The sequence below is a fragment of the Prionailurus bengalensis genome, chromosome C2, assembly GCF_016509475.1.
Source record: "Prionailurus bengalensis isolate Pbe53 chromosome C2, Fcat_Pben_1.1_paternal_pri, whole genome shotgun sequence".
NCBI lineage: Eukaryota > Metazoa > Chordata > Mammalia > Carnivora > Felidae > Prionailurus > Prionailurus bengalensis.
Window position 1 is genome coordinate 79,817,508 of NC_057350.1, and position 21,377 is coordinate 79,838,884.

Consider the following 21,377-nt stretch of genomic DNA (forward strand, 5'->3'; position numbering starts at 1 on the left):
GCGTTTGCTTTCCCTGTGCCATCAACCTAGCAAACTCCCACAGGTTTCTCAGACCTCTGTTTGGAGATGACCACCTCTCAGAAACCTCCCAAGGTCCACCAAGACCAGGTTTTCATTATCTGCCCCATGAGCTTCCAGAGTACCCTTTGCTGATCCTGAATATCAGTCTCTAACATCATATGGACAATTGTCTATTGAGGGACATTCTGTGAGAGGCTAGGTTTTATATAACTGTTGTTAGTCCCTAACTCCAGCACCTAGAGAGTCTTTGGTGTATGGCAGATACTCAATGCATATTTGTTGAGTGAATGTACTGATTATCTCCTTCAGAAATAATTTCAGTCTGTGAATTATATGGTAAGTGAACTCTATCTAAAAAAAAACTGTTATAAGAAAATTCTGAGTTACCAAGTTCACCTCCCGGTTGCTGGAAAAAGGTCTTACATGCTTGCATTCTTATTATGGAGCCTGGTACACACAAGATGCTCAATTATATTTGCTGAAATTTCATAAAAGTGAAATGTTTTGCCAGATTCTGAGCCACTGAACACTTTCTACCAATGACCAATTTCGATGATGCTCCTCAGTAGATAAATTGACAGTGACATTATAAATCACAGAGCTGGAAAATTCATTTATTTCAACTTCCACATTTTATAAATAAAAAAAGTTGGGTTCAGTAAAAAAGTAAATTACGCATGATTATGCAGATAGGATCCCCAAAGACTACCTCCACCTAAATTAATGTCATTAAAGGTGTCTGACTTAGAAAGATTTATGTCATAGCTGAAGCCAGATTTAGAGTTATGAGTATGAACTATGATGCAGGCACCAAATACTGGAAATAAAAGTTGGAAATAAATTTGGACATAAATAGATTACCTGTGTGTGTGTGTGTGTGTGTGTGTGTGTACATATATATGTGTGTGATTAGATTAAACAGGTGTTGCTAATCATGAAAAGAGGCATAAATAAACTCTTGGCTTGACATGAGTCATCATTTGATGGGCTATTTCAAGAGAGAATTGATATTTCTAAATGGCTGATACCACGAGAGGCAATACTAAAGAACCACAGAAGTAGAAAATAATCACTAATGATTTCTTTTATGGAACAAATCCATAGACTATGAAGAGTTACAACTTAAGGATTCATAGTATTGGAAATTTCCACTTGGAAGACTTTAAGCCTTTAAAAACCCTCCAAAATTGACACCTAGGAATAAGTATGTGACTCAACTAGCTATCGGTAGAACTGTAGGATAATTGGAAAACTTACTAGGAAAAATCATTTCATATCTCCGTTCTGCAGCATACTCATGTAGAAAAGAAAACATGCCGTGTGCTCACTTCTCTCTCTTCAGAATGCAAGAACGTCCCTAAAGTACCCCCAAAGCACAAGCTTATAAAGGTATGGTAAAGAACACCCGGATTCTTTGCTCCTCAGAGACAAAACTCAGCATCGGCAATCTGAAGCCTAAAATCACAAGTATCTATCTCCCGTCATAGGACTGAAGGCATCTATTCCCATGGCCCACCTTGGCTCGCTCTAGTTCTTTAAAGATTCAAGCTCCTTCCTGCTTCTTCATTGTTCTGCAGGAGAGAGGTCTCAGTTTCATGCTGAGGTGTCATTTCAGAAGTCAGCTCCTCTGAGAAGCATTACCTGATCCTCCCAGCAAACATTATTCCATATACCCCGCATCTGCCCCTTTTATTCTATTTCACTCCCTGACTTTGCTTACTGACTTACTGTTTATGTCTTTACATTCCCCTAGCTTCTCTTCGGGCATTTCAGTTCAGCCAGAGAAACAAGCTCCCTGGCCTTGGTTATCCCTCAACCCTAGTACTCAAAGTTCACACAACATAGTAGGACTCGGATGTGATGGATGAAGAATACATAAAACAGCCTGAGTTTATAACCTAGATCTGTCATTTACCAGTTGTGAAGTCACTGGTAACTCTTCCAGGCCCTATTTACTTGACCAAAGACCAAGAATTCCAAGTATATCTGTCTCGTACTGCACACATCTCTAAGATTAGGAGCCAATATAAGCCACAAATATGGTATTCAGACAATGATAAAAGTATCACTCTACAAGACCTATTGTATGCCAGGCTCTGTTCTAATAAGCACTTTACACACGCAGTATGATGCCTTTGTCCATAAGATTCACTATTATGTTTTTACCACCAAGACAGAAATAGTTGGTGCCAGTTAATCTGTAACACAATGATTTCTCATCATATCGATTATGGGATGCATTTCAATCTCAAAGAAATTAATGGGGGGAAAAGGTGCTTCAAAGACTAGAATACAGTTTTACACATTTAATACTCCTCTAACCATCCTATGAGATAGGTCCTATTACCATCTTTGTGTTACAGATGTGGAAACTGAGGCACAGAGAGGTTAAGCAACATATGCAAGGTTACAGGAGTTTTAATGATAACGAGGAAAGATGAACAGGGACTCAGAAAACTGCAGCTTCAACTCTCCAGAAAGTACCAAGCATTGGGTTCACTTCTCTAAACGGTACAACTGAACCAGGAAATTCTCCTCCCTGAAGTGTATGGTGCTGTGACTTCTAACAATTCTCATGGCGAAGTATTATGAAAATAAAAGTAGAAAGAGAGCAGTTTTAGACACTGAACTTCCAGTTTCCCTAATTTGCATCCTCTTTGCATTTATATAACTCAGTTTTTACCAGACCAATTTGCACTCATTTAGATTTTGCTTTTAAGTTTTCTTAATCCTTTCGTTTATCTGTTTTCTGTATTCATAAAGACACTGAAAGCTATTCTGGAGATGATAGTCTATTTGTGTTTAGATCTACTTTCTGCCCTTCTCCACTCCCCACTCTCCTTGCTCTGAGCTTAGTAGGCATTAAATAAATGTTGCTGACTAATTAAAAGCAAAAAGAGACCTGATTTGGCATCGTATCTCACGGCATGATATTAAAAAAACTCCATAACTCAAGCATATATTATCGTTAGCTTCCTGAATATGATTAGTGGCAATCTTGGTGTAATTTACATAAAGAGAGAGCATGACTTTTTGAGCCCAGCAGAAAAACCCAGGAATGTGGTATGTATGGCAATAGGAAGGAAGCCAAAACACAGAAAATACTTTCAGAGATGTGACTGTGATATCACCAAAATCTGATCATTGAATAGCTATTAAAGCTAACATATGAAATATGACCCAGATTCAAAAGGCACCATCACCATCAAGGCTCATTTTCAAAACAATATTCTTTTACATATAAAACGACTCAAAGCACAGAAAAGTTGTTTGTGGAGTCCTGCTCCTCCATGTGAAAATCAAGATGCGTGATATTCCAAAACTCCCTAACATACTTATTATTAGCAAAAGCAATCAAGACATAAGCCCCTTATAATCATATAAGGGAAGAGTGAAAAGAAACACAATTCTATAATTTTCTAATTGTTCTTCATCAGAGATCTTGGCTAGTGGAGAAGTCACCAAGAATATAAAGTTAAATCTTATTAATCCTTTTGCATAATATGGAAAGTTCTATTAACTACATTACAAAAGCTCCCATTCTCGCATACAGGTTAAGGACTACTCCATAATTACTTTGTCTCTAAACCCTGGGCCTCGGTATATAATCTCCCGCCCACACCACCTTTTAGTAGCAGGTAGAAATGACTTGCATACTCTGGCCAACAGCTTTGTCCATATCTGCAAAAGTTTGAAAGTTTGTGAGTAAAGGAACTTCCATATGTTTTCCAACAATACATTTTTATTTCTATTTGATTCCTCGAATTCTTTCTCCCCAACCCTAAGACACAATATACACTTGACAACATATTTATGAACAAATAAAAATACTATTCAGGATTTAAAAAAATTTTTTTTTCAACGTTTATTTATTTTTGGGACAGAGAGAGACAGAGCATGAACGGGGGAGAGGCAGAGAGAGAGGGAGACACAGAATCGGAAGCAGGCTCCAGGCTCTGAGCCATCAGCTCCGAGCCTGACGCGGGGCTCGAACTCACGGACCGCGAGATCGTGACCTGGCTGAAGTCAGACACTTAACCGACTGCGCCACCCAGGCGCCCCTACTATTCAGGATTTTAAGAGAGCTATTAGAAATACTAGCTTTGAATGAACAGAAATAGAATAAAACCTTTTAAAAGTTATCAAAGCTCTAATAATATCCCATAATTGCTTTCTAATGGGCACATTGCTGTATTAATTCTGTTTACCAGATAGTTGTACAGTATGATGCATTTGTGCATATTGCTATTTCATCCTATGGGGTGTTGGTGTTTTGAAGGAATGTTTACTTGGGCAGGAGCTTACTTGCCCTATACGCATAGATTTGTTTGTGTATGGAGGGCCACTTGTGAGGAACCTGACATTTGATGTTATGGTACAAGCAATGTAGAAGTGTCCAGGAAGCCACTTTCTCCTGCGAGGATTTTACTTTATGAGTTTTAACCAAACCTCTTTGGCTGTTAGCTTTATAACCTGTAAAAAAAGCAAATACAAAAAAAGTGTCCTTATCTACCTTAAAGAGTCATTACGGTGTGAACATTACTTGAAATATAAATCTTTACTGATGATGGTGATTTCCTTTATTCATCGTGATCTTATGGGAAATTTTCCATGTTAGATGCCAACTAAATTTCACAAAGACTACACATCAGAAAGCATTCCTCCTAATGCCTGGATTGGCCAAAATGGTTTTACAAAATCACCTGAAAATCTGTCAAAGTAGGCATATCTTATTGCAGATAAAGGAACAAGGTTGTGATGTGATACCAACATTGGAGGCAAGCCCACACGAGCTTTTGTTTATATGTGAACACTAGGAGTAATCACATGGCCCACACTGTCTTTCAGTGAACATAAGCCTGGCGAGGGTGCTACCCAACAGTGGTATAGAATTGTTATTCTTTTGGAAGTATAGTGGAAACTAAGTACCAGCGGAACATGGACCTAGAGCCAAGGATGAGGCACTAGAAAAAGGAGAAGAACACAGCCCTACCTTAAAGAATTTGTGAACTTGGAAACCTTGGGGGAGAAATCCTATCTCCCATATTCAGTTGACCCTGACTTCATAACCACTCCTCCCTTGCAATCCCACTGACCGTTCATGTCTACTCTAAGATCCCCCCAGACAGCTACATCCCAGACCTCACCTGCACATGTCACCTCACTTGCATTTGCACAGAATGTGTCCTCCTTTTAGTCATTTGCTTTTGGCCATCTGGAGTCTCTTCGCCTTTACAAAACATCACCTTTATCTAGTCCTTTATCTAGTCCCTGAAGCCTATTTGGTTATAACAGGCTGGAGGCTAGGCCCACATATCAACACCTTGAATACTACTATCATTAAATGCAAGGGAGATGTTCTTCCCCTGCTCTAAAGTTTTCCATGGGGAGGGATCTTCCATGGAGAAATATTCATAAAGCTATTCGTCCTTCACACATTCCTCTCCTGATGAGAAGCTTACTGAGGAGTCAGCCCAGTGACTTAATTGATTGCCGACTTTGAGGACAGAAATAGGGCACGTATGGTTCAGCTCCTTTCCAACCTCCATTCAGAATTGTTGCCTACACAAGAGCATGCTTTTCTCTGTTTTTCCAGACTCCAAATTGTTTGTGGCTAGGGCAGTCCCACCTCAGGAGAGGCTTGCAGGTGGCCAGTGCTGACCACTGTCAGGAGGGCAAACCTATGTAGTAATTTCTCTTGACCTCAAACCTACACAGTCACCCAAGGCACTTTTATCAGCCCCCGGACTGACAGTTTGGTCTCTATCCGCCTGACTCAGCTGTTTGTCAATGGCTTCTTGAACATGGGTCGAGAGGAGGGGGACTGTTTGCTGTGTCCCTTGAAGTCACAACAATGAATGCTCACCCAGCCTTTCTGCTGACCTTTATCTTGCAGCCAGTGGCAATGGTTTTTGTCTGTCTCTTTTTGGTAGCTCTGGGTTGGTACACACTCTTACATAAAAGGTACATAAAAGGTTGTGTCTCTACCACGTCCACAGCTCTGTTTGAGGTAACAGCTTCAAAAGGGCGTCTGTCTGTTTAAAAGAAATACATTTCCCACAGCTCTGTAACAGGTAATTCTGAATTCTGGCCACAATTAACTGGATGAGAGACTGAACCAAAACCAGCAACAGGAGATGTGCTGGAGGAAGAACTCCTTCCCAATTTTTATTGGAGAAGAACCAGCTACAATTAAGGGGCCTTATTGTTTGGAACATCTGAAGGCAAGGCGCAGCAGGCTGGTAGCAGAAATGGAATGGACGGGAAACCAGAGACACACAGAGTAGCATGAAGAAGCTCCGAGGAAGCAGAGGACGTTAGGGAGCGAAAATCATAGTGTCCTGTCCAGAAGGACACTACCCAGGAGCAGCAACTGGAAAGAGAAAGAAAACCTGAGAGAATCTAAGCCCTAGGAATGGAGACCTAGTGGATAAGGAAACACCAGGGGTTTACTTTTGAGGGATGACAAAATCAGCTATTGTTATGTCCTCAGCGATATTCTCACTTTCCATGTGGCTGCGTTGTCTGGCTGTGGACATGGTGGTTGGACTTCCTTCCTTCTCTTTGTATCCTTACCATAAATTTTCATAATCTAAAGTCAACTGAGGTAACTAACTCTGAGCACTTCTTGGCTTCCTGCACCCTGAAAGAACCTCACTACAACAGACCCAAGGAGCTATTTCTTTATTTTAAAAGAACTTAGACAAACATGATTCTAACCATACTGGCATACCATGGTTTAAAAAACATAACCAAGCCTGGGGTGCCTGGGTGGCTCAGTTGGTTGAGCGTCTCTTAGTTTCAGCTCAGGTCATGCTCTTACCAGGTTCATGAGTTTGAGTCCCACAGTGGGCTCCGTGCTGAGAGTGTGGAGGCTGTTTGGGATTCCATCCCTCTCTCACTCTCTTTCTCTCTCTCCCTGCCCCTGCCCCCATCCGCTTTTACATGCTTTCTTTCTCAAAAATAAATAAACTTAAAAAAATATTAAAAATAAAAAGAAACAAAAAAAATAATAAGGTCTTTTAACACAATGAAAAGGAAAATGGAATAAAGAGAGTGAGACTTTATTTTTCATTTCTGCTTTCAATCTTGTAAAAACCACATGAACCATTCAGATTAGCTCTCGTCTCTTCCATGCCACATTTTCAAATTTTAGCCCCTTTTGATTACCTCCTGTACAAAACAGCAAGGAAAGGTTGTAAGAGGCAGGAGGCTTGGGAGGTAGAATTAACTCTCTGGACCTTGAGATCATATAGTCAGTACAGAAGGTTTAATCATATATCTTTCAAGCCTGATTATGCAACACCCTTGTTTCTGAACAAAGAATAAGCTAAAGGTATTTTTTAGTGGATTACACTATTCACATTTTTAATTACAGTAGATTTTTTTTTATTACTGTATTAAATACCTTATTCTAGCTGAGTGAAGTGTGTGGCTGTTTTAAGTAAATAAAACTGTCACGAGAATACCTTATTCTTCCTCCATGGTGAGGGCCTGTATCCAAACCACAGAGCCATGGAAAATAACCTTCCCAACATTTACTCTCCTGGCCACAAGTATCTGTTGAAAGAAGTGTCTGCATTGGTCTGAACAACACATCCCCAAGCAACTAAGTGGAAGGACAGGTTGCTAACATGAGCTAATATGAGGATTCTAAAACATGGCGGGGGGAGCTGAGACTTACTTTTGATAAACCTCAAAAAAACCCAATAAAACAAAAAAACAAGCAGTTCCAGTTTCGGATGCCTAATTCTAGCTTCACACAAACGCAAAGATACACATTCGAGGAAACCCACCTTAATATTTACAATAAAGGGATGCCTACCCTCAATGCCCTTCAGTAGAAGAAACACATGATGGTACGCCCATACTATGGAGTACGGGCTAGGTGTTAAAAACAGTATGTGCAATCCCCATTTACTGGCATGAAAAGATCTAGAATCAAAAGTAAATTGAAGCTAATATCATAACACTTATGTTTAAAATAAATGTGACCTATATAGTCATACCCATAGCTGTGTGTATTTATGTACTTGTTAAAAGACAGGAAAGATGCATAACAAACTGAAACACTGATTACGAAAAAAGTACGGAGTCAGTGAAGGGTGTGCAGCAGAAATAAACAAGAGTGCATACTGAGAGAACACTTTAAGTTCTAGTCTACATACTCCTGATTGGTGGAATATGTTGTGATGAGCATTTATTCACATACTCCATACGTGTATGTGTTTCGGTAAAGTTAAGGAGCAGGATGCCTCCACCGTACTGCACACGTGTGTGAGTGGTGGGCCAGCACTGATCAGTGGAGGGATCACTGGGTTCAAAATCAATAGGACCAAGAATGAGACCCCTTCCTGCCACTTTCGAAGTACAATTTGGGGCAACTCACTCAACATTGTGTGTAATGCTGAGACAATAGTTCCTGGCCATGCAAACTCACAGACTTGCCGGGAGGGTAGAATAAGATGGACATAAATCCACTCTATAACGTGGGAAGTACTCTATAAATCTCAACTACAACTACCATTATTGTTCACATTATCTGCCCTCTTAAATTTCCTTGGAGAGAAATAGATAAGTTTGTGACAATAGATAATTTATTTTAAACTCCTCCATTTGAACCACGTTGTTTTATCCTGTCTCCTTTCACTAAGGTCTGGAATTAAAACAAACATCAAATGAGGCTGTAGGATTTTATTTTATCTGTCACATCCTGCTGTCATTAAACACACTTGAGATGAGTGGGTTTAGTTCAAATAAAACTGCTTCTTTCCCAAACGCAACAAACATGGGGCGGGTAGAAAAGGAAGACTGCACTTGAATTGTGTTCAGAAGCACCGCACGCTGCATTTCAAGGAGATCCATCTGGCAGGCTAACACGGTAATAAGTTCTTTTAATTGTCAGGTCACTTAGATTACAGATCCAGGCTGTCAATTTTTCCATTGCGGTTTTTTTTTTTTGATTTTGGTAGCTCATTAAAAAAAAAAAATCTCCTAGTTATTCTGTATGAGAAAAACTACCATCTTCCTTCCTAGGAATTTAGGCAGCAATTCAATGCAACAAGCATTTACTCCTGCGCATCAACCATGGTGGAAATGAGCTCTGTGTTAGAAATTCAAGAAAGAATATATAAAAATCCTCGTCTTGGAGCAAGTCACAGCCAGTAGGGGAGATTAACTCTTACAACCCAAAATGATACCCTTAATGGGAGCAAAGGTTCTGGTACACCTGACGTTCCCCGTCTTTTTTAAGGGATTCCTCCTCAAATGTATAAATCTACGTAATCTTAGCAGGGTTAGCTGCTTGCTAAAGTAAAAAGAGCAAGAGTCAGGACACCCTGAAAAGGGGCACGGATATATGTGTGTGCATGCGTGTGAAATACACATTGTGGAGACCCTCCAAACTCAGGTCGATCCACTCTTCTACACAGCCTCATATCCACCTGCTCACCTCCATGCCTTATAAATTCTCAGCCATGCCCCATTCTCATCAAAACTTGTACTTTCAAACTGCCATATCATTACTCATACACAGTTTCCTCTTCTGGATGTCTCCCTCCTCCAAACATCTCTTACACTTCCATTATATTGCGCATAGTCGGTACTCCATAAATAGGTGTGGAATAAGTAAAGCCTCCTAACTTTACATGCAATAAGCATTTCCCTGCAAAATGAAAAGAATAAACGATAGTATTCCAATAAACTAGGAAGGAGACCAATACGCTGGAGAATTTACCAACCACTGGAGTTGAAAAGAACCTTAGAAATGATCTAGTTTGGTCCTTCATAAGAGATGAACTAGGGGCGCCTGGGGGGCTTAGTCGGTTAAGCGTCCGACTTCGGCTCAGGTCATGATCTCGCAGTTTGTGAGTTTGAGCCCCGCGTCGGGCTTTGTGATGACAGCTCAGAGCCTGGAGCCTGCTTTGGATTCCGTGTCTCCCTCTCTCTCTGCCCCTCCCCTGCTCACGCTCTGTCTCTCCCTCTCTCTCAAAAATAAATACACATTAAAAAAATAAAAATAAAAAAAACAAGAGATGAACTAGATGTTCAGAGAAGTGAAGTGATATTCCAAAGTCAAATATTTAACTAGTGGAAGAGGTGGCTTTGGAATCTGCTCTTCTGACTTGCCCAGTGCTCTATCTACACCATGCTGTTCTCTTACATTTTTGAGTGACAGGGACATGTACGGAGAAGCTCAGTGGATTAGTAAAGGTAGATGGCATTGCATTCAAAGGAAGGGAAAAAAAAAATCACGGGTGCTTTTTACAGCAAGTGCACTTTCTTTTATAGCGAATGATTCCTGAGACCATGTCCAAGAAAATGTACATTCAGGGACTGAGTGGACCTCTCCTGCCAATCACAATGAAGAAATGTGCACGGCTAAGCTCTGAAGAAGCCAATGGCAACAGTGAATTTCTACACTGAGTAAAATGTTCTTGGAGCTTAAGAAGGAATTTAAGGTTAGGAATATATTAGAAAGGGACACAAATGCAGATCTTGTAGGCTTAAGAAAATGCTCCCAAGTCTCATCTCATTCTTCTGCATGGAAAGACAGATTCGCTTAGGTACTAATGAGCACACAGACTTTCTAACTCAGGCTGGGAGTCCCATTTACATTCAGAAGAAAGGCCAGGGCATTAGACCAGAAGAAGGATGCTGTTTGAAATCTAAGGTATGCTGCACCTGCTATAGGACTCTGGAGCAAATCATTTCATCTCTCAGCCTGTTTCCTCATCTCTAAAATGTACCTAAGAATCCCCATCTCCAGGAGCTTTTGTGAGAGTTCAATGCTAATGAATAAATGAAGGAACTTTGCAAATGTTAAGATATTAAGTTCAAGTACTGAATTGCCATTATCAAGAAGGAAGCTCAGACTTGAAGGGCCTCTAGATCAGCCAGGCTCAGAAATGTTACCTGGTTACTACTGCAGAAGTAACAATGGGAATGTACAAACATTGAATCACATAAAAGGAAGAAAACAGAAATGGATGCCCTCAATACTGAGTATCCAATAAACTGAGGCAGAAATGAATGACCCCAGTCAATGCAATTCTGGAGAGACTTAAGGGATAGGACTATCATTTAAATATAGAGGAAGGTTTTGGGGGGCCTGGGTGGCTCAGTCCATTAAGGGCCTGACTCTTGGTTTCGGCTCAGGTTATGATCTCATGGTTCATGGGTTCAAGCCCTACATTGGGCTCTGTGCTGACAGCATGGAGCCTGCTTGGGACTTTCCCCTCTCCCTGTCTCTCTGCCCCTCCTCTGCTTGTTCATTCTTTATCTCTCAAAATAAATAAATAAACTTAACATACATACATACATACATACAAACATACATAAGTAGAAGGAAATCATTTGGCATGGGTCAACTAGTAGGATATTCTGAGAGTTAGGCCTGGAAGCCAGGTCCTCCAGATCCCACGCTCCATTCATAGGAGATTATGAAAGCCTAAGAAACACACAAGGAAATGGACATCACAATGCAGCAGAGATTGCTGGTAGTGATTTGAGGCATCACTGAACTGGAAAGGATCTGGAAAGATGACTGCAGGCCATTTTCCTCTCCTTAACAATGCAGTGGAAGACCCTCTGGGGCTGGCATAGCACAGAGAAAAATCAGGTAAAGAAAGAGACCCCCAGCTATCCACAAGAAGGGAAGTAAACCCATACCTAGTAAGGGCCAGTCCCGGGGTTGAATGCCATCTATGCATTCTCTCTCATAAGTCTAGCCATGTCATAACATAAATGTAACTATTCTTTCCCCTTTTTTTTAAGTTTATTTATTTATTTTGAGAGAGACAGAGATAGCGCCAAGTGGGGCAGAGGCAGAGAGAGAATCTCAAGCAGGCTCCGCACTGCCAGCTGTGCCAGCAGGGCTTGAACTCACGAACTGTGAGATCATGACCTGAGCCGAAACCAAGAGTTGGTCGCTTAACCGACTGAGCCACTCAGGTGCCCCATAACCGTTCCTCTCTTACTGATGAGAAAATTAGGATCTTAGAGAAATGAAACATCTCTCCAGCATTCACAGAGCTGCTGAGTGGTAGATGGAGAATCCAGGTCCCAGATAGCAGAGTGAGAACACGAGCCCGTTCTGTTCGGCCAGATGAACACCCACACCAGCCCCAGCAGCCTGGGAGGTGGTATAGGTCTCAGGTGCTGGAAGTAGAAGGTCAGTAGAGCTGCGGTGTGGACAGCTGGCATTCAAAGGAGAAAGTGGTTTGGGCAACAGTGTTGCATTCACATTTTCTGAAGTGAGTTTATGTGAGGTAAGTGGTTTTATTTTTTTCTGATGAGAAATTGGGGGATTCTGGGTACCTTTTCAAAGCACAAATATTTCTCTTTGTGGCACCAGCATGGCAAAAGAATAATGAAATATGCATGAACATAAATATGAACGGTGTGGGTGATGAGTCAGAATGACTCGAACAAAGAGGCTAATAAGCGGCTTTGTTTCCCAGGTCTGAGTGAAATAGTTGATTCTGTGAACATAGGCATACAAGAATGAAAACAACACATTCTCATGGCTTTTCCCTACTAGACACAACTCTACACACTGCAGCTCCAGGCTTCATAGAACTGAAGCTCTTATTATACCATCATCCTTAACTCATAAAAATCAAATTGTATTACTCCGTTATCATAATGTTCTAAGTCTTTCTCGCTTGGTGCATATTTCACATATCATTTTACACCCTAATGAGATCCTGAATAGGTTACATTACATATACATCTGATAGAATATTTAGGACTCAATTTTCACCATCACTGAACAGCTTTATGCAATTCATATATTCAAAAGTGTGTGAATAATCAGGTACTTGTGATCATGATGGCGGGCCAATTAAGAGCTGAAGGTTGGGCCATATGTCATCGGAAGGAATTACTCTTCAACCCCAGCCTAGATTTCCAGGCGGGATGGAAGCGCTGGCAATTAACTACTTCAGCTCCCTTGTGTGACATCGGGGGAGACTAAGGCCCAGAAAGGGACGGGTGGAAGGACACACAGCTAGACAGAGGCAGCGCATGTACAAGAATCCAGATATTTTGTTTCCTAATCTCCATAATACCTTCTTTGTCTCCCATTTGAGACAAAGTCAAGATCTTTGTTTTATCAACAACTCCTCTTTTTCCCCACAAATTCAGAACAGAACAAAGGCACTGCTCCTCTGAGAAAAGCAGAGTCATGTACACATGTCTTCTCAGTAGCAGAAAGTTAATCAAAAGTAGTCAGTGTGACCCATTGTACTTTATATCACTGAATTCATTTTTGACATTTGAAGAACCTATGGTTTTATTTTGCTTTTATTTAGAACAGCAAGTGGGAGGTAAAAATGTCAAAATAACTACGGCCTCGCAGTTCTGGTAAATCTATTCACTGGATTGTTTTAAAGACTGTTGAGGGTTTAATTTTTTTCCCCCTAATTGCCTTCATTTGTTCAGCAGACATTCCCCGAGTGCCTAACCCATACCAAGTCCTATTGTGTCGGATGCAATGGAAGATCCAGAGACGGAAGCACACACGAACCTACTCCCCACAAGTAACAGGGTTCCTGTCTTACCAGAGAAGGGGAATGCACACAGCTGATCTTAACTGTAATAGAGCACAGGATGTGACAAGTGCCTGAAGAAATGTGTACATCAAGTTAGATGGGGTGGGAGGCAAGTTTCAAGGACGACAGTGCCAGGTAGACAGTGATGATGAGGTATTATAGGTAGCTTTAAATTACAAGCTAGAAATTACAGAGTCCACTGGAGATGTGTGCAATAGGAGAAATTATGAGCTCGGTAAAGTGTACCACCATTGGATGTCAAGATGATATATGGAGATACAGGTTTCCATCTTGATGTTTTCAGTATATAACAGCTTACCCCAAGTAAAGAAGTCAGTTTAACAGAAAGTATTGTGTTTCTACAGAAGAACCAAAGAACTAAGAGGCAGACAAGAAACTTACTGGCCGGGAGTGGAGGTGATATTTTGTCTGAGTGTCTGGTGGGAGTAAACACACACCTGTACGCACATACCTGACTTGCTTCTGCTCAAGAATATTGATGGGGATTGAAAGGGCGTACTTGCTGTGATGAGCACCGAGTGTTGTATGAACGTGTGGAATCACTAAATTGTAGACATGAAATTACAGTACACTGTATGTTAACTAACTGGAATTTAAATAAGAATTTTTTAAAAAGGTATTGATGATATCTACTCCTTATTGGTTTGTGGGATCTTGCACAAATCAGTTCACTTTTCTGTACCTGTTTGAGAATCCCTAACATGAAGTACTGACATCGGGCTCTCTCAGTTCTCATGTCCTCCGTTGTTTTGCTTATTGCATACATATATGCAGAAAAGAGAACACCAAACCATCACGAACCCATTCTCCACACTTTACTAAATTGTGGCATCAGCAACAATAGAATAAGCCTTCTACAAGTCTCTGGCTTCCCTCTGATTCTTCTTGACTCTTATCCTTATTCAGGTAAACATGTTAGCCAAGGTCCTTTGAACGGGGCACAGGCCACCGGTGTTCTGAGGAAGGACAGGTCAGTGGGAACTACGTTAGAGCCTTTTCAGTAGCAACCCACTACTCCTCAAAAAGCAAACTGAGGAGTTGAACATACCACTTTACCACCTAGACTGCACACTACGTGAAAAAGCCAAGAAACACCTGTTGCCATTTTGCGAACTGGTAAAGGAAGGCACAGGAATTAGACCAGATGTTCGCTCCCAGTATCTCCTTCCGTTGAGGGACATAGCTCTTAAAAATACACCACCGGCTGCTGAAGTTTTGCCACTTCACTCCTCCTGGCCCAGGGTTGCTTTAGATTTAAAAACATGTTTCCAGAATCCAACAAACACAGTTTTTGCTATAGTTCGGATCTGTGAAGAGTTATCTTTACTCATGTATTTCAAAGAAGAGAAAGGAAACAAACATCAACCTCCTCCTCCCTTTCTTTTCCAACTCATGAAGACACTTTTAAAATAAAGACCCCATTATTTGAGCTGCTGGAACTATGAAAGGGAGAAATCCAAAATGAAGGCCTTATTTTATTCTTAGGTACTAGAAAGAGAAAGAATGTGTAGTTGCCATAGAGGTACCCACCACAGAACAAGACCAACGCCACAGTTCAATTGAACTGAGTAATAGCTCGGGGCCCCTTACAGGAGTGAGAAAAGTACAAGGGTTTACTTGTGCAATAACCTGTAAAGGGAGGGGATGGTAGATTAAAAAGGCACTGAAGAATTCTAAGAAATTAAAATGCGTTTGTAAGACTCCAGCAATTAGGACTCTACCCCAGCATTACCACATTGCATATTGGAATGACCCTGCATGTGACACCCTGATCAGTCACCAGGACATTCAGAAACCATTTTATTTTTTTTTTTAATTTTTTTTTTCCCAACGTTTTATTTATTTTTGGGACAGAGAGAGACAGAGCATGAACAGGGGAGGGGTAGAGAGAGAGGGAGACACAGAATCGGAAACAGCTCCAGGCTCCGAGCCATCAGCCCAGAGCCCGACGCGGGGCTCGAACCCACGGACCGCGAGATCGTGACCTGGCTGAAGTCGGACGCTTAACCGACTGCGCCACCCAGGCGCCCCTAGAAACCATTTTAATCAAGCCTGAAGTGCCAGATCTGCCAAGCCCTGCATTAAGTTTTGAGGTATGGTCAGGATATGGCTTCTCAGGGAACTCGATCTAGAAGACAGAACTAGTAGATTACAATGTGGTCAACTCATGTAATGATTGTGAAAATGCCCCCAAGAAAAGCAAAGAAAGAAAGAACATAAAATAGGCCAACCATTCAGGTGCAACTCTAGAGAGATATGTGATTTTTAGGATAAGAAGAAAACATAAGGCAGGTTCATTTTCATTAAATTTTACTGATTGTTCTATTCTTAATCATAAGTCCTACCATTTATTGGCCATTTGCTATGTCACAGATACTGTGCTAAGCATTTATCTCATCCAACCTTCCCAACAGCGCTATGAAGTGGAGATCATTTCGTCTCTAAAAAAATAAGCATAGAGGAAGGTCAAATAAGTTGTGTAAGCTTAAAAAGTAAAGATATGGAGCCAGGATTGTAACTCCGGAGCCCTTGCATCTAACCATTATTTAGCGTGGGTTCCACCCGGACAAAGGAAAAGTACATCAGGTATGAGCCAGAAGCTCAACACAGCAGTGAGACCTGTTTGTGTCAAGGCAAACCCCACAAAAGACCTGACTAAATCCAGTGATCCACTTCTCAGTCCTCCTAGCATCTGATCCCACAGAAAACCTGCTCACTTAGTCTCGAAGCAGTTTTTTTCACTCCGTGTCTGGACAGCACCGTCCCTTGATTCTCCCCCTACCTAATGTCCCTGTTCATGACATCCTTTAATGGTTCCTCTGTCTCTCTCTAAGACATGAAAATACTGGCCCGGCCATAATCCATTGCTTCAGGTGATGCTACTCAGTATCAAAGTTTTCAATTCATATCCATTGACTCTTAAATCTATATTAAATCAAGATTTTGCCCTGGGGCCCCAGAGACAAATATACAACTGTCTACTCAACCATTACTTGCATGTCTAAGAGCTCAAATGTACCACACCTGAAACCAAATTCCAGATCACCCCTGCTCTTCAGAAAAATCAAACACAAAACTGATTCTCTTGCTGTCCTCCTGGCATCTCACTAATTGCCACGTCCATTCTTCTAGTAGCTTAGGCTAGAAACCCAGCAGTCATTCTTGCCTCTTCTTCTGCTCTCGTATTCTACATCTACCCTGTCCACAGAGCTTGTTGAGCACTACCATCCAAATGTATCCAGAATCCCACTACTGCTTAGCACCTGCCCCGTACCTACAACCAGCCATCATGTCTCGTGTGGATTATCACTGCAGCCAACTTTCTACTCACACAAGGCCGATCACGTGACTCCAAATGCTCCCATCTCACTCGGACTAAGAGTCAAAGTGCTTACGACAGACCACAAGCTTGTACTGTATGATGATCATTGGCCCAACAGATTCCTGACCCCTTCTTTTCTCGCTCCCCTTAAGATCACTCAGCTCCAGCTATCTTTGGCCACTTTACTCTTTCAGAAACAGGCTAGTTGCTGGCCATGCACCTCTCCCAGGTCTCCCCCACTCGTGCTCTCCTCCTTCAGGGACATTCTCCCCTCTGTCCCAAACATCTGCATGGCTCACTCCCTTCCCTACTTGAGATTTCGGCTCCAATATCACCCCCTCATCAGGCCTTCTCTTCTCTACCTACCTTATGCAAACTAGCAACTATTACTGCACTCTTACCAAAGTACTTCCTGTGTTTATCTTGCTTTTCCTCTACAGCACTTAACTCCATCGGACTTAATGTTTACTTGTTTTTTTTCTCCCCAAAGGAATATGAACGGTTTGGGGAAATACATTTTCTTTTATTCAAAGCTGTAGCTTCACCTTCTAGAAGAGAGACTGCCATTCAAAAGGTGTTCACAAAATATTTGTCATGATACAATAATCCCCGCCCCCTTCCCCATGAGGGATACATTCCAAGACCCCCAGTGGATGCCTAAAACCAAGGATAATACTGAACAGTATATATACACATATATACATACATATATATATATACACAAACATATATATACACATATACATATATATACATATATACATACATATACATATACATATACATACACATATACATATACATTACACATATACATATATATACATATATACATACATATACATATACATATACATACACATATACATATACATATACATGTTTTTTTTATATATACATATCTGTGACAGTTTAATTTATAAATAAGGCACAGTAAGAGATTAGCAACAATAACAATAAAATAGAACAATTATAACAATATGCCGTAACAAAAGTTACATAAATGCGGTCTCTGGCTTTCTCTCCCAAAGTACCTTATTGGACTATACTCATCCTTCTTCTTGTGATGAAGGGAGGTGATAAAATGCCTACATGATGACATGAAGTGAGGCGAGTGACGGAGGCATTGTGATGTAATATTGGGTCACTACTAACCTGACAACAGGCCAGAAGGAGGACCCTCTACTTCTGGGCCAGGACTGACCACAGGTAACTGAAATCATAGAAAGCATAGCCATGGATAAGGGGGGAATGCTGTAATGAATAAATGGTGCCTCTGATCACTCTTATTAGAGTTCCAGAAGACAACCTGAAGAACCCATAAGAATAGTGTAAAACGTAAAGCCGCAGTGTAAGTACTTCTAAAAATGGCTTGCTGACTTAGAATCAAAGTGAAATATTATATACATCACCATAGATTTGGACTGTGAGTCACAGACTGTCAAACGTGAGAGGCAGCTGTAGTGGACCAAGATGTAGCTGGGAGTCAGACAATGCTGGTTCTGGTCCTGGCAGCACCCCTGACCTGCCATCCAACCTCAGACAAGCAGCCTCGTCCCTGTAGACACTCCTCGTCACCCAAATAAACACCGATTCATCTCTACTCTCTAACATTCATTGGTATGAATTCAACTACCACTCATTCAAAAGATACTCTTTCTGAGTTTACACAGAGGAGATAAATTCATTGCTGTCAACTCTACTTACAAGTTAGGAAAGAAGTCACATTTGAAATTGCGTGCTTTTTTTTGTAAAATTATGCCACATCGTTAACACCTAAAGTGGGAGATAGAAGGTTCTTCCTCTCCATGCACCACAGTGGGTGTTAGATGTCATCAACTACAACACAGAAGCAATAACTATTTAGGATGCTAAACTCTTCCCAAAACACACGTGCACGGATACACACACACACACACACACACACGTTAACACAAAATTCACACCGAGAAAACAATTTGCAGTTTTCCCTCAAATGGACTCATTTCCCATCTTGAAAGGCAGTCTCACATGGGCACGAAATGTGTTTTCTCCTAAGTAGTAGAGATGACCTTTAAAAATGCACCCCCTCTTTCTTCCCCAGACTGCAATCCCATGAAGATCAAAGCCAGTTTGCTATTCTGCATTAACATTTCTGTGATCAGATATAACGTGAGCACCTCGATTCTATCTGTGTCAAGATATCTTCACACAAGTGACTCATCTGGTAAAAGCTCGGGCACTGAACACTGCTCTGACAACCATCTCCTTTGAGGTTGATTCCACGTTGGTGGTGTTACAAGCCAACGTCCTGTTTAGCTGCTTTCCTCTGCAACACAACACTGTAATTAAAACTGACTAAACAATAAATCTCAATTTCCCTGTTCCATCAGGAGAATCTTTCAATTTACTAGGCTTCGTCTATTCACCAGCTCCTCCTCTGCATTACGAATCGTTCTTGAACAAGCACACAAGTTAACTACCCACTCTTACGTTGAACGTGCAGAGATTCAGTGCCAATTCTGTCATTAGACATCATAGATCTGCTCCTTGGGGACCTGAGAGGAAACTGGGTGTTATGCCTGAGTTAAATATGTGAAGAGGCTATCCCCCTCCTCACGCAGGCCCTGTCAGCTCCAGAAAGCACAAACTCAACAGGCTGCCCTTGCAAGGAACAGGCATCTCTTTGTCCTCCTAAATACCTCTTGCCGTGACCAAGTTCCAGTTTCCAGAATCCGAAACACCTTTGCCCAATGAAAACCTTCCTGAACTTTTTACCCAACAACTCACAGACCATGAATGGCATTCCCTCAGGCTCCAAGACAATCAAGTTAGGGAGACGATGTAGAAAAAGAACGTGGTAAAAAGAGGTGAGAATATTAATGATGAGAATGGTGAGAATATAATCATGGCACTGAATTGTGTTCCAGTGTATGGAGTCGAAAAATAGATTCAATTTTTCTCGTAGAAATAAATGCAAAGGGTTGTTGGGTACCACAGAGCTACCCACTTGGACAGTTAATTACAGACTAAATACCCCTGTGCTAAAAAAGAACTGAATAGTTCCCGATTGGCATCAGAATAACCTCAGAACTCTACATGAAGCGCAAAACACAGTCCACAATCTGGCTACTGATCCCTTTTCTCATGGACAGCCTCACTGTCTGTGCATTAACCATGTGTGATCATTGACATTCCCAGAAACAGACAGTGGTAGGTGAGATAACACTTCAGTCGTAGATATCTGCACTCGAATTCCCAGAAGCTGTGCACGTGTTGTTTTACTTGGCAAAGGGAACTTTGCAGATGTGATTAAATCTTGAAATGGAAGGGTTCTCCTGCATTATCTAGACGGGCCGAATCGGATCACATGACTTCTAAAAAGCAGAGAACCTTTCCCAGCTGTGGTCAGAGGGAGACATACCCTTAGAAGAAAGGTCAGAGAGATACAAGGTTGCCGGCTTTGAAAGGACTGGGAATTTCCTTTAGAATAGGCCACAAGCCAGGGGATCCGGGAGGCCACTGGAAGCTGGAAAAGCCCCCAGAATTGCCCCCTAGCACCTCCAGAAACAAAAGCAGTTCTGCTAACACCTTTATCTTAGGTGAAGAGACAGGTACTAGACTTCTAAACTACAGAATTTGAAGACAATAAAGAAATGTATCGCTTTAAGTCACCAAGTTAGTGGCACTGTCACAGGGATAATAAAGAACTGATAACATAGGTCAAGCTCACCCCCACTTTCCGGCCTTTGCCCATGAGTTTCATGAGCTGATGATGGCCCATGCTTACTTCTCACAGTTTTCCAGACCATAGTTAAATCAGCAACACATGACTATTTTCTCAGTCCTAGTTCCCACCGGGTATTTACTACAATACTGTCTGTTTACTACAGAAACCACTACAGTTATATGTACTGAATAAGTAATCTTAACGGGAGGCTAAGATGAAATTATTCAAGGATTTATGAAACATCAGAGATCAGAGTCATAACTCGGAGGTTAGAAAGCTAAAAACTCTTGGAGCACCTGGGTGGCTCTGTCAGTTAAGCATCTGACTCTTGACTTCGGCTCAGGTCATGATGTCACCAGTTTGTGGGTTCAAACCCCACAGGGGGCTCTGTGCTGACAGCCTGGAGCTTGCTTGGGATTCTCTCTCCCTCTGACCCACTCAGGCACATATGTGCACACGCACTCTCTCTCCCTCAAAAAAAAAAAAAAAAAAAAAGGAAGAAGGTTAAAAACTCTTATTTGGGGGCGCCTGGGTGGCGCAGTCGGTTAAGCGTCCGACTTCAGCCAGGTCACGATCTCGCGGTCCGGGAGTTCGAGCCCCGCGTCAGGCTCTGGGCTGATGGCTCAGAGCCTGGAGCCTGTTTCTGATTCTGTGTCTCCCTCTCTCGCTGCCCCTCCCCCGTTCATGCTCTGTCTCTCTCTGTCCGAAAAATAAATAAACGTTGAAAAAAAAATTAAAAAAAAACAAAAAA

At 41.5% G+C, this 21,377-nt stretch overlaps 1 protein-coding gene across 7 annotated transcripts in view; it reads right to left on the reverse strand.

The window, feature by feature from the left end:
- LOC122491615 (LIM domain containing preferred translocation partner in lipoma) overlaps positions 1–21,377 on the reverse strand; it is a 679,043-nt gene that overhangs the window by 296,827 nt on the left and 360,839 nt on the right. The window contains exon 1 of one of the 7 annotated variants that reach the window (XM_043594618.1): positions 17,952–20,084. The exons of the other annotated variants lie outside the window; for them this stretch is intronic. The gene's annotated coding sequence lies outside the window, so the exon portion shown is untranslated. Of the gene's footprint in view, positions 1–17,951; positions 20,085–21,377 lie in introns of those variants that run through there. 7 annotated transcript variants of the gene reach the window in all.